Genomic DNA, 12,700 nt, shown 5'->3' on the forward strand with positions numbered 1-12,700 from the left:
AATTAACAAACGTTCCGAATTTTGTACACGGCTGGGCGGATTTTGCTGAGCGCTGAAAGAAAAATGCGCGCTCGTGTGTGGTGGATTTTTGAACTGAGATTGGATTTTCTAGTGAATGAAAATTGTTTCTCTAATGATTCCGATGACTCTACCCTCTTCAATCAATTCAAAACAACACTGATGAGAGAATACGCTAAAGGGCAGCCAGTCCTTCAGTGCATAAACGAACATCGAACGGCGACGCCACGCCGCGTCGTGCCAATATGCTGTTCGCCGGACAAAACACCACCAGAGAAGGACCCGACTAGAACAGCCGCAGCTCTTGTAACTAGCCGGTGTGTGTAGTCATCTTTTTCTTGTGTGGCACTGCGCTAACAGAACGGTTCCCAAGAGGTACATTCGAAACCGAATCTCGGAAGTGGCAGCTTCTCAGCCGTTGATCTCCCCATTTAGTTACTAGTCGGCTAGTGTGGATCGAACCTCGACAACAGCAACAACGGTTGCGTTGAGCCTGAGCGTTCACTTTGGTCGGTTTCTCGCTTCAGTTGACTAAGACGTTCCATTTCAAAAGCATCTCAACCGACAGATGCCGTTTGGGAAAATCTCGCGCGCGATCAAATTCCTCAACGTGCGGGATCGTTAATAGTGAAATCCCTGTTATTTAATTATATAATTTGTGATAATCAACACAGCAGACTAGTTCACTTAAGAGTATTATTTTTTCTTTGGGTGTGATTAAATTAGTGCTCATGAGTGTGATCCCAACAGTAAACAGCAATTGAATGACTAAAAGCAAGGTAAAGGTCATTGTAAAAAGAATCGTCACAAAATCTTCATCCGGTTTTACTACGAATGGTGAACAGCAACTGCATTCGGACAATTTAACGCCAATAATCTGTTGATTTTGCGGATAACAACATGTATGCCGACGTCGCGTCGGACGAGATTTTATCTGCATTTACGGCCTCTGACGAAAGAGGAGTACAGGAGGATGCGGCCTATGCAAAGTACGGGCCTGTTGGTTGAAGTGTGTTGATGTGGAAAGCAGCAATCATCTCACTCTTTTTCGGCATCCAAATTGGACCAAGGAAAGCGCATATCTAACAATAAGTACATTTTGTACTCTATTCATTTTGTGCTAGTTTTCCGTTGTGAGTATTATACAAGTTCTTTGAAATGAGCAGTTCCGAACGAACGGCTAAGGAATAATGAAAAGGGTAGTTTGTGATACTGTGATTATATACATATTGAATGTACTAAAGCAACATTAACTCATTTTGGACATTCTGCACAGTCCGAACGAAACAAGAAAATCTGTTCCATTTCAGCGGTGTGACGTGCGGCTACAATGAAACCATTCTGAATGTGGTTAGGATCAAATTTCGATTCGCTTCAGCAAATAAGTTTTTGGGTAGGGAATTTTTTCGACTTTCTTGGCAATAGAGTATTTGCGCTATGGCAGACGAGCTTGGTAGTCATCTGGCTTTCGCTCCTGCCTCATACGCAGGAGGTCGTGGGTTCAATCGCAGGATCGTCCCATTCCTCCTACTTTGTATATCTCTCTATATTTCTTATGTTCTAGCGATTCCAATTCTATCCTATACCTTCAAATTAACATTCTAGAATTTGGAAATAAACGGAAAAGTTCGTTTCATATATCCAATTAGAATTCGATCAATTGCTTTCTCCTATCACATTGGCAACTCGTTAACCAAGACGAGCATCTGCCAGTCAACCTCACCCGAAAATTAGGGTAAGACGGTATAATGCGCCCCACCTGGCCAAAACGCCCCCCTTTGATTTCTAGAAAACTATAACTAACTAAGGGTCAAAATAAGTTGGTACCTATAAATATTTGTAAAACCATCATACTATGTGAATGTGGAAGTATTTTTGTATTACAATACTACTGGTAGTCAATCAAGCTCAAGCTCAAGCTCAATAGGTATTTGAGCCATGGCTATATAGCCACCAGGAAGATCGAGACCGTGAAGAGACGGAGGAACTGTACCGCGCTAATAACGCACGAAAGTTCTATGAGAAGTTGAACCGTTCACGTAAGGGCCACGTGCCACAGCCCGATATGTGTAAAGACATAAACGGGAACCTTCTTACGAACGAGCGTGAGGTGATCCAAAGGTGGCGACAGCACTACGAAGAGCACCTGAATGGCGATATGGCAGACAACGGTGGCGGTATGGTAATGAACCTAGGAGCACGCGCGCAGGACATGCGACTTCCGGCTCCGAATCTCCAGGAAATCCAGGAGGAGATCGGCCGGCTGAAAAACAACAAAGCCCCTGGAGTTGACCAACTACCAGGAGAGCTGTTTAAACACGGTGGTGAAGCACTGGCTAGAGCGCTGCACTGGGTGATTACCAAGGTTTGGGAGGATGAGGTTCTGCCGCAGGAGTGGATGGAAGGTGTCGTGTGTCCCATCTACAAAAAGGTCGATAAGCTGGATTGTAGCAACTACCGCGCAATCACATTGCTGAACGTCGCCTACAAGGTACTCTCCCAAATTTTATGCCGTCGACTAACACCAATTGCAAGAGAGTTCGTGGGGCAGTACCAGGCGGGATTTATGGGTGAACGCTCTACCACAGACCAGGTGTTCGCCATACGTCAGGTATTGCAGAAATGCCGCGAATACAACGTGCCCACACATCATCTATTTATCGACTTCAAAGCCGCATATGATACAATCGATCGGGACCAGCTATGGCAGCTAATGCACGAAAACGTATTTCCGGATAAACTGATACGGTTGATCAAGGCGACGATGGATCGGGTAATGTGCGTAGTTCGTAGTTCGAGTTTCAGGGGCATTCTCGAGTCCCTTCGAAACCCGTAGAGGGTTACGGCAAGGCGATGGTCTTTCGTGTCGGCTATTCAACATCGCTTTGGAGGGAGTAATACGAAGGGCAGGGATTGACACGAGTGGTACGATTTTCACGAAGTCCGTCCAGTTATTTGGTTTCGCCGAAGACATTGATATCATGGCACGTAACTTTGAGAGGATGGAGGAAGCCTACATCAGACTGAAAAGCGAAGCTAAACGGATTGGACTAGTCATCAACACGTCGAAGACGAAGTACATGATAGGAAGAGGCTCAAGAGAGGTCAATGTGAGCCACCCACCACGAGTTTCTATCGGTGGTGACGAAATCGAGGTGGTTGAAGAATTCGTGTACTTGGGCTCACTGGTGACCGCCGATAACGTTACCAGCAGAGAAATTCGGAGACGCATAGTGGCTGGAAATCGTACGTACTTTGGACTCCGCAAGACGCTTCGATCGAATAGAGTTCGCCGCCGTACCAAACTGACTATCTACAAAACGCTTATAAGACCGGTAGTTCTCTACGGACACGAGACCTGGACGATGCTCGTGGAGGACCAACGCGCACTGGGAGTTTTCGAAAGGAAAGTGTTGCGTACCATCTATGGTGGGTTGCAGATGGCGGACGGTACGTGGAGGAGGCGAATGAACCACGAGTTGCATCAGCTGTTGGGAGAACCATCCATCGTTCACACCGCGAAAATCGGAAGACTGCGGTGGGCCGGGCACGTAGCCAGAATGTCGGACAGCAATCCGGTAAAAATGGTTCTCGACAACGATCCGACGGGAACAAGAAGGCGAGGTGCACAGTGGGCAAGGTGGATCGATCAGGTGGAGGACGACTTGCGGACCCTCCGCAGACTGCGTGGTTGGCGAAGTGCAGCCATGAACCGAGCTGAATGGAGAAGCCTTTTATGTGCAGCACAGGCCACTCCGGCCTTAGTCTGATGATAAATAAATAAATAAATAAATATATAGCCACCATTTTGGAATAGACGTGATTTCTTCACAAGAATACCAAAGTTTTGATATCTTTGAAAACAACAGTAATACACTGGGGTCACTTTTTACACGATTTGTTTTTTGCTTATTTCTGATCTTGGATTTATGGATACGTTAGGGACAATCCTCACGGAATCCAAATTTCAATGTACTCGCGTTTTCAAGGGCACATCCTTCAATACGCAGAACTGCCATTTGTATTATTTCACACATGCTGCGATGCGACGCACCAAGCTGAAATGATAAAAATGACAGTTGTGCGTTGCTTCCGTATTGAGTGGTGTGCCCTTGAAAACGCGAGTACTTTTAAATTTGGATTCCTTGGATTGTCCTTAAGTTGACTTCACGACAAAATCCACGGAAAATCGAATAAAGATTTGGCGATAATAAAAAGCTGAGAAAATTGATCATTTTCGCGTATGACGCCCCCTTATACAGGTTCTGGTAGGTTCTTATACAGAATTGTTAGAAAATCTAGCAGTCGCTGGTTAAGTGTATAAATAAATAAATATTACATTTCCTTTTTTCGAGCAACATAATGGTACCGGGAGCCTCTTCATTACAAATTTACTTTATGTCTTATATTATTTTCTAGTCAGACTCGAATATATTCATTTGTACGTATACATGTGATAAGAAAAACATTATTTACACATCAAGTTGCATTGTTGGTGTCGTAGCCTTACAAATCCTCGCTCTTCAATCAACGGAAAATTTGTCTTCAACTCCAAAAATTGGAAAGCGTGCTTACACTCCAAGAAATGAACACTGAATGAATGATCAACATTTATTTTCACCCTTCGAACAATCCAGAATTCCCTATCAGCCTACTAAGATTGAATTTCAAATTTCTTCTCATAAGCTTCTCAGTATGCTGGCATTTCAAATACCTACTACATTTTTTTTATTATTGTCATTTTAAAATATGTTAGTTTATTTCATTATTTTTATCATGAAATAAGACATACGTTCCACTTTATCCATCAATGTTTTTGAAAATGGTGTGTCGAACGACACTTTTTGACCAAATTTCCTGTTGAATTTCACATTTGACTAAGTACCCCTTCTGTCCATTGTCTTTTCAACGAATTTTCTAAATTTATCAAAGTGCTGGGCCTTCTATATGGAATTTATGTTTGGAGTTATCGTTAAAAGCTATGACGTACATAGAAGCAAGGCCAAAACTTAGGGAAACTTTTAGTCACTCCAGTTCCAATTAGCCTTGCGTGCAAAGACGTGGGATTGCCAATCTGGAGATGGCGAGTTCTATTCTCGGTCCGGTCTAGGATGTTTTCGGGTGGGAAACATTCTCAACTCCCTGGACATATAGTGTATCCATTATACTTGCCAGTATGTAGTATGTATCTTACTCATGCAATGGCGGGCATATGAAGCTTTCAATTAATAACTGAGGAAATGCTAATAGAATACTAAGTTCCGGTTGGAATGTAGAGCCATGGAAGAAGAACAAGAAGTTATATTTGATATACACCTAATATTTTTTTACACGGGTGGTATTTAATAATTTCTCGGTGAACCTGAAATTTCACAGCTTTTGAAATACCACCTGAATTTGATTTTTTGTGGTATGATCATAATCGGCTAAAATCCAACCGTGTAAAAAAATAAATTAAGTGAAACTATAAATAAGATATACTATGTTAAACTCAAAATATAATCAAAAATCTAAGTGCAACTGAAATTTGAAATTCGGTAAACATTACGTTTGTTTTCTGATAGGTATATAGCTGTATGTAGCAAATCATGTTCCGTCTAACAGCGTCATTTTACTGGGATCTTGAAAAAAAAAAAAAACAAAATATTTTTGCTGAGACTCGGCGGTGCCCTCCTCGTGAAAAGTAATGAAAAATACTGGGATCTCGGTGGATTGAAAATACGTGTTTATGTCAACCCATCTTATGTATCACCATTATCGTCTCGCCGCTTACAATTCACAAACCGAAGAGGCCAATCAGACAGTCAACAAAAATTATATAAATGGAAAACCGTTACCCGCGACAGTAAATAACAGTAAAATAGTAACAGAGCAAAACCACTGCCACCAGCAGCTAAATAATGTGCATGGCGTGGTACGATCTATGGGGGTGGCATCAAAAATAAAATTCATTCATAAATTTTGTCACACCCGTTGCCGCGTCGCGTCGTTGAAGAAGGTAGAAAACTAGGCATGCAAATAGTTGTGCCACTTGTTGTGGCGAGAAACGGATAGCCAGGGATTCCACACGTCAGTGCACTATGGGGAATATCTGTATAAGAGGCATTCAGAAAAATGTATGTCCGTCCCTTTTACAGTTTTCTAAGATGTTTATGACGTTGTTATATGAGCTTAGCATCAAACTTTAATAATAATAATAATAATAATAATAGGTATAATAATAATGGTAAAATTTGTTATCTAGAACTGGTCTAAATCGGTGCGTATTCAACATTACATTTGCAAGGTTTATATGAAGAAGCAGTCTGTAGCAGGGATTTATTTGCATAAATGTCTTGGTATTTTATGCAACTATGTTCAAACATTTTTTTGTGAACCACATTTTTAACACAATTTTTATTCCAAGTATAACAGCTAAGAAAGAAAAGCATTAGCCAACTTTTCATATAGATAACCTTAATCGAATTGCTTGCAATAAAGTAGCATTCGATCATGGCATGGATCACCATTACGTTTAAAACTTATAAAGAAAATAGTGCATTAAACCATACAAGGCTGGTGTCTTGGCTAAATGCAAAAAAGACAGTATCGCTACTAAGTGCATTCAGGTAGGTTTCAAATGCAGAATAATTGATTCAATATTTCACATTCAAACTTCATTTTGAATCTCACCTAAAAGTAAGATTTAAAAGTCTAGTGGATTTAACATGCTTAAAATAACAAGCAGTATTCGACGGTATGGTCCTGGAAAGTTTTGAAATTTTGCGACATTTTTTTTTAGTATTTGCAAAATATGGCAAAATTTGTAAGGGACCTTGCAGAGTTGAGGTCATTTCTGAAATTGCTAAAAGTTCTTTATTCATGAATCTTTTCAGCTTATACTGTCCATAACGGCTGTTTCTTGCACATAATGAAGGAACTGACGTACTTTAAAGTATATATCATGGAAAGTGGGATTTTATAATCGTGACAAATCATAAACAAATTTCAGGTTCAAGAAAATCTAACTCTGAAATGGATCAAAGGTCAAAATCGCTATCGGAGCTGTTAGGATCAAGAGAAAATCGAACTTTAGAATGGGTCTGTCAGTGGTTTGGAGGTACTATTATTCTTCGTTTAGTTTATAAAACCCAGCCTTGAAGTAGTCGGAATTGCAATCGGAAAACAAGAGGGCCACGTGGTGTAGTAAACCGATGAGTGTTTTGAAAACACGTGCAGTATGGCAGATAAATTTTGCTAATCCATGAGGTATATTAGGTACAAGGTACATTATCATTGCCCATCGTATATTGCAATTTTCCCCATTGAACTCCCCTTATTTGTTTCTGGTTTACTGGAATCGGAAAAGCTGACAGGTCAAATGCGGCCATAAAGATTGTTCTTCGAACTACATGGAGTTTTTCTAAATGAATCATTAGAGAAACAGTGCCGTGACGGTCATATCACTTATCAGTGTGAATCCTCAATATTGATTGAGTTACTTAAACTTCTTCTTCTTCTTCATTGGCATTGCATCCCCCACTGGGACATTGCCGCCTCGCAGCTTAGTGTTCAATTAGCACTTCCACAGTTATTAATTGCGAGGTTTCTAAGCCAAGTTACCATTTCTGCATTCGTATATCATGAGGCTAACACGATGGTACTTTTATGCCCAAGGAAGTCGAGACAATTTCCAATCCGAAAATTGTCTAGACCGGCACCGGAAATCGAACCCAGCCACCCTCAGCATGGTCTTGCTTTGTAGCCGCGCATCTTACTGCACGGCTAAAGGACTTTGACTTGCACAGTGAGAATGATTGACTAATCCCCGTCAGCCGTTCAGTTGTTTCATTGTGGAATTTCACTGATTCTGGTCAATCATGGATTAGCAACCATAGATATACAGTCAGTCAAAGCTAAGCTGGATTATTAGAGCTGAAGGGCCTTTCGAAATTTGGAAACTGAAAAAGTGGAAACAATTCCACAATTTTCAAATAACTTTTTTAATATACGATTTTTAGACTTTTCTTGGACTTTTGTAACCGGGGCGGGTAAATAGGTATGACAAATAATAACATAAAATATACCTAATAAGTCGCCTCGCTAAATTTCTGCACTAGGTTGTTAGGGGAAGAGGCCCCAAAACGCCCCCCCCCCCCTAGGCAAAACGTCTTTTGTGGTTTCCCTCATATTTACCGTCATTAGGATGGCCATAACAAGACTAGATCTAAAATTTTGTAGTTTAGACTAAAAAAAGTTTCAAAATAGTGTATGGGAAGGTCGGAAAAAGCGAAAATTTCCACATTTTTAAGAAACATCTAACATTTTGGCGAGGCAAAACGCCCTAGTGGCACTAACCTACAATGTACTTGCGTCTCCACTAGACTGGCCCAGGATACAAAAAGTCGTCCGATTCTACGGGGCACCCCCTAGGATTTTGCCTTTGGGTAAGAAAATCATTCTCTGAAAATTTCAGCCTGATCGGTTATTGCATAAGCTGGCGCAATTGATAATAGGGGGTTTCAGCCGAAATATATGGTAAAATACACCTCTGTTACTATTTCGTACAGGGAATTGGATGGAAGAGCCCGATTGAGCCCAGATTTGCAGGAATTGAAGTTAACATGCCCATGAACAATTCGACTTAAAATTCTTCTTCTTCTTCTTCTTCTTATTGGCATTACATCCCCACACTGGGACAGAGCCGCCTCACAGCTTAGTGTTCATTAAGCACTTCCACGGTTATTAACTGCGAGGTTTCTAAGCCAAGTTACCATTTTTGCATTCGTATATCATGAGGCTAACATGATGATACTTTTATGCCCAGGGAAGTCGAGGCAATTTCCAATCCGAAAATTGCCTAGACCGGCACCGGGAATCGAACCCAGCCACCCTCAGCATGGTCTTGCTTTGTAGCCGCGCGTCTTACCGCACGGCTAAGGAGGGCCCCGACACTTAAAATTCTACTATTACTAAATAAACTTTCAATCAGTTTTTGGCTGATTTATTTGGAGTTTGGTTGAGCACTTTGAAATTCATTAATTGCCTTGAAAACAAGCGCATGTAATCAAAGATAGCTGCGATATGTGTTGTGGCGCGCGTGCAGTTACTTATATTTCAGTGCGCGCGAAATCACGCATCGCAGGCACCTTTGATTGCATGCGTATGTTTTCATGGCAATTAATGAATTTCAAAGTGCTCAACCCAACTCCAAATAAATCAGCCAAAAACTGATTTAAAGTTTATATAGTAATAGTAGAATTTTATGTCGAATTGTTCATGGGCATGTTAACTTCAATTCCTGCAAATCTGGGCTCAATCGGGCTCTTCCATCCAATTCCCTGTACGAAATAGTAACAGAGGTGTATTTTCCCATATATTTCGGCTGAAACCCCCTATTATCAATTGCGCCAGCTTATGCAATAACCGATCAGGCTGAAATTTTCAGAGAATGGTGTTCTTACCCAAAGGCAAAATCCTGGGGGGTGCCCCGTAGAATCTGACGACTTCTTTTTCTCCCCATACTAGGCTGGGCCACTCTAGTCTCCACGCACTATCCATACCAGAATGCTGATTCGCCGACGCGTGGTGCTTTGTTCCCTAGGAGCTGCCAACTAAAAGGCTTTTTGCCTCATGAGTTTTCCGGCAACAGAATATCACCATTTTTTGAAATGTGAATATTATCAATATGATTGAGATTTTTGTATTATTATTATTTATTCAGACTAAGGCCGCAGTGGCCTGTGGGTCTTCTCCATTCGGCTCGGTCCATGGCTACACGTCGCCAACCACGCAGTCTGCGGAGGGTCCGCAAGTCATCTTCCACCTGATCGATCCACCTTGCCCGCTGCGCACCTCGCCTTCTTGTGCCCGTGGTTATTGTCCGACATTCTGGCTACGTGCCCGGCCCACCGCAGTCGTCCGATTTTCGCGGTGTGAACGATGGATGGTTTTCCCAACATCTGATGCAACTCGTGGTTTATTCGCCTCCTCCACGTACCGTCCGCCATCTGCACCCCACCATAGATGGTACGCAGCACTTTCCTTTCGAAAACTCCCAGTGCGCGTTGGTCCTCCACTAGCATCGTCCAGGTCTCGTGTCCGTAGAGGACTACCGGTCTAATGAGCGTTTTGTAGATTGTCAGTTTGGTACGGCGGCGAACTCTATTCGATCGGAGCGGAGTCTTGCGGAGTCTAAAGTATGTACGATTTCCAGCCACTATGCGTCTCCGAATTTCTCTGCTGGTATCATTTTCGGCAGTCACCAGTGAGCCCAAGTACACAAATTCTTCTACCACCTCGATTTCGTCACCACCGATGCCAACTTGCGGTAGGTGGCTCACATTGTCTTCTCTTAAACCTCTTCCTATCATGTATTTCGTCTTCGACGTGTTGATGACTAGTCCGATCCGCTTGGCTTCCCTCTTCAGTCTGATGTAGGCTTCCTCCATCTTCTCAAAGTTACGTGCCATAATATATATGTCGTCGGCGAAGCCAAATAGATGGACGGTCTTATTGAGAATTGTACCACTCGTGTTAATCCCTTCTCTTCGTATTACCCCTTCCAAAGCGATGTTAAATAGCAGACACGGAAGACCATCACCTTGCCGTAACCCTCTGCGGGTTTCGAAGGGACTCGAGAATGCCCCTGAAACTCGAACTACGCACATCACCCGATCCATCGTCGCTTTGATCAACCGTGGCAGTTTATCCGGAAATCCGTTTTCGTGCTTTAGCTGCCATAGCGGGTCCGATCGATTGTATCATATGCGGCTTTGAAGTCGATGAATAGATGATGTGTGGGCACGTTGTATTCGCGGCATTTCTGCAGTACTTGGCGAATGGCGAACCCATGGTCCGTGGTGGAGCGTTCGCCCATAAAACCCGCCTGGTACTGCCCCACGAACTCCCTTGCAATTGGTGCTAGTCGACGGCATAAAATTTGGGAGAGTACCTTGTAGGCGGCGTTCAGCAATGTGATTGCGCGGTAGCTGCTACAATCCAGCTTATCGCCCTTTTTGTAGATGGGACACACGACACCTCCCATCCACTCCTGTGGCAAAACTTCCTCCTCCCAAATCTTGGTAATGACCCAGTGCAGCGCTCTAGCCAGTGCCTCACCACCGTGTTTAAATAGCTCTCCTGGTAGTTGGTCAACCCCAGGGGCTTTGTTGTTCTTCAGCCGGCCGATCTCCTCCTGGATTTCCTGGATATCCGGAGCCGGTAGAATTATGTCCTGCGCGCGTTCCCCCAGGTCCATCACCATACCGCCATCTTCGTATGCCACATCGCCATTCAGGTGCTCTTTGTAGTGCTGCCGCCACCTTTGGATCACCTCACGCTCGTTCGTAAGAAGGTTCCCGTTTATGTCCTTACACATATCAGGCTGTGGCACGTGGCCCTTACGTGAACGGTTTAACTTCTCATAGAACTTCCGTGTGTTATTAGCGCGGTACAGTTGCTCCGTCTCTTCACGGTCTTGATCTTCCTGCTGACGCTTTTTCCTCCGGAAAATCGAGTTTTGTCTGTTCCGCGCCTGTTTATATCGTGCCTCGTTCGCCCTCGTGCGGTGTTGCAGCAATCTCGCCCATGCTGCATTCTTCTCTTCTATTGACTGCTCACATTCGCCGTCATACCAGTCGTTTCTCTGATCCGGGGGCACCGTGCCAAGTGCAGCGGTTGCGGTGCTACCAATGGCGGATCGAATATCTCTCCAGCTGCTCTTCCGTTGGGAGTGCCACTTCCAGCTGCTGCGCGTATTCTTGGGCTAGTCTACCGTCTTGTAGCCGCCCAATGTCAAGCCGCAGCGTCCGACTTTGACGCGTGTTGTTCACCGTCGAGAGTTTTGAGCGCAGGCATACTGCAACGAGGTAGTGGTCGGATTCAATATTCGCACTGCGGTAAGTGCGGACGTTCGTGATGTCGGAGAAGAATTTACCGTCGATTAGAACGTGGTCGATTTGGTTTTCCGTTTCTTGGTTAGGTGATCTCCATGTGGCCTTGTGGATATTTTTGCGGGGAAAGAAGGTGCTTCGGACTACCATTCCGCGGGAGGCTGCGAAGTTTATGCATCGTTGGCCGTTGTCATTCGATACGATGTGCAGACTATCCGGTCCGATGACCGTTCTATACATTTCCTCCCTTCCTACCTGCGCGTTCATGTCACCGATGACGATTTTGACGTCCCGCAGTAGGCATCCATCGTATGTCTGCTCCAGCTGTGCGTAGAACGCTTCTTTCTCGTCGTCGGGTCTCCCTTCGTGTGGGCAGTGCACGTTGATGATGCTATAGTTGAAGAAACGGCCTTTAATCATCAGCTTGCACATCCTTGCGTTGATTGGCTGCCACCCAATCACGCGTTGGCGCATCTTTCCCAGCACTATGAAGCCGGTTCCCAGCTTGTTGGTGGTGCCACAGCTTTGGTAGAAGGTAGCCGCCCGATGCCCGCTTTTCAACACTTTCTGTTCTGTCCAGCAAATCTCCTGCAGCGCCACGACGTCAAAGTTGCTGGGATGTAATTCATCGTAGATCATCCTGTCGCAACCTGCGAAACCTAGCGACTTGCAGTTCCATGTTCCAAGCTTCCAATCGTGATCCTTTATTCGTCGCCTAGGTCTTTGCCGATTATATCGAGTCGCATTATCTCTTATATTGTTCGTAATGATTGGTTTTCTATGCGGCTTATTGGGCCTGCGCAAACCTC

General features: G+C 43.8%; 1 protein-coding gene and 1 long non-coding RNA gene across 5 annotated transcripts in view; both read left to right on the plus strand.

Annotated features, from left to right (window-relative positions):
* LOC134213202 (uncharacterized) overlaps positions 1 to 12,700 on the plus strand; it is a 327,428-nt gene that overhangs the window by 307,086 nt on the left and 7,642 nt on the right. The window lies entirely within an intron of this gene.
* Positions 1 to 12,700, plus strand: part of LOC134217389 (calmodulin-lysine N-methyltransferase) — a 65,462-nt gene that overhangs the window by 47,077 nt on the left and 5,685 nt on the right. Inside the window, exon 1 of one of the 4 annotated variants that reach the window (XM_062696138.1) lies at positions 315 to 335. The exons of 2 other annotated variants lie outside the window; for them this stretch is intronic. The gene's annotated coding sequence lies outside the window, so the exon portion shown is untranslated. Of the gene's footprint in view, positions 1 to 314; positions 336 to 417; positions 798 to 12,700 lie in introns of those variants that run through there. One more of the 4 variants, XM_062696133.1, reaches the window with a different exon arrangement.

This window comes from Armigeres subalbatus, chromosome 2, assembly GCF_024139115.2.
Source record: "Armigeres subalbatus isolate Guangzhou_Male chromosome 2, GZ_Asu_2, whole genome shotgun sequence".
Classification (NCBI taxonomy): domain Eukaryota; kingdom Metazoa; phylum Arthropoda; class Insecta; order Diptera; family Culicidae; genus Armigeres; species Armigeres subalbatus.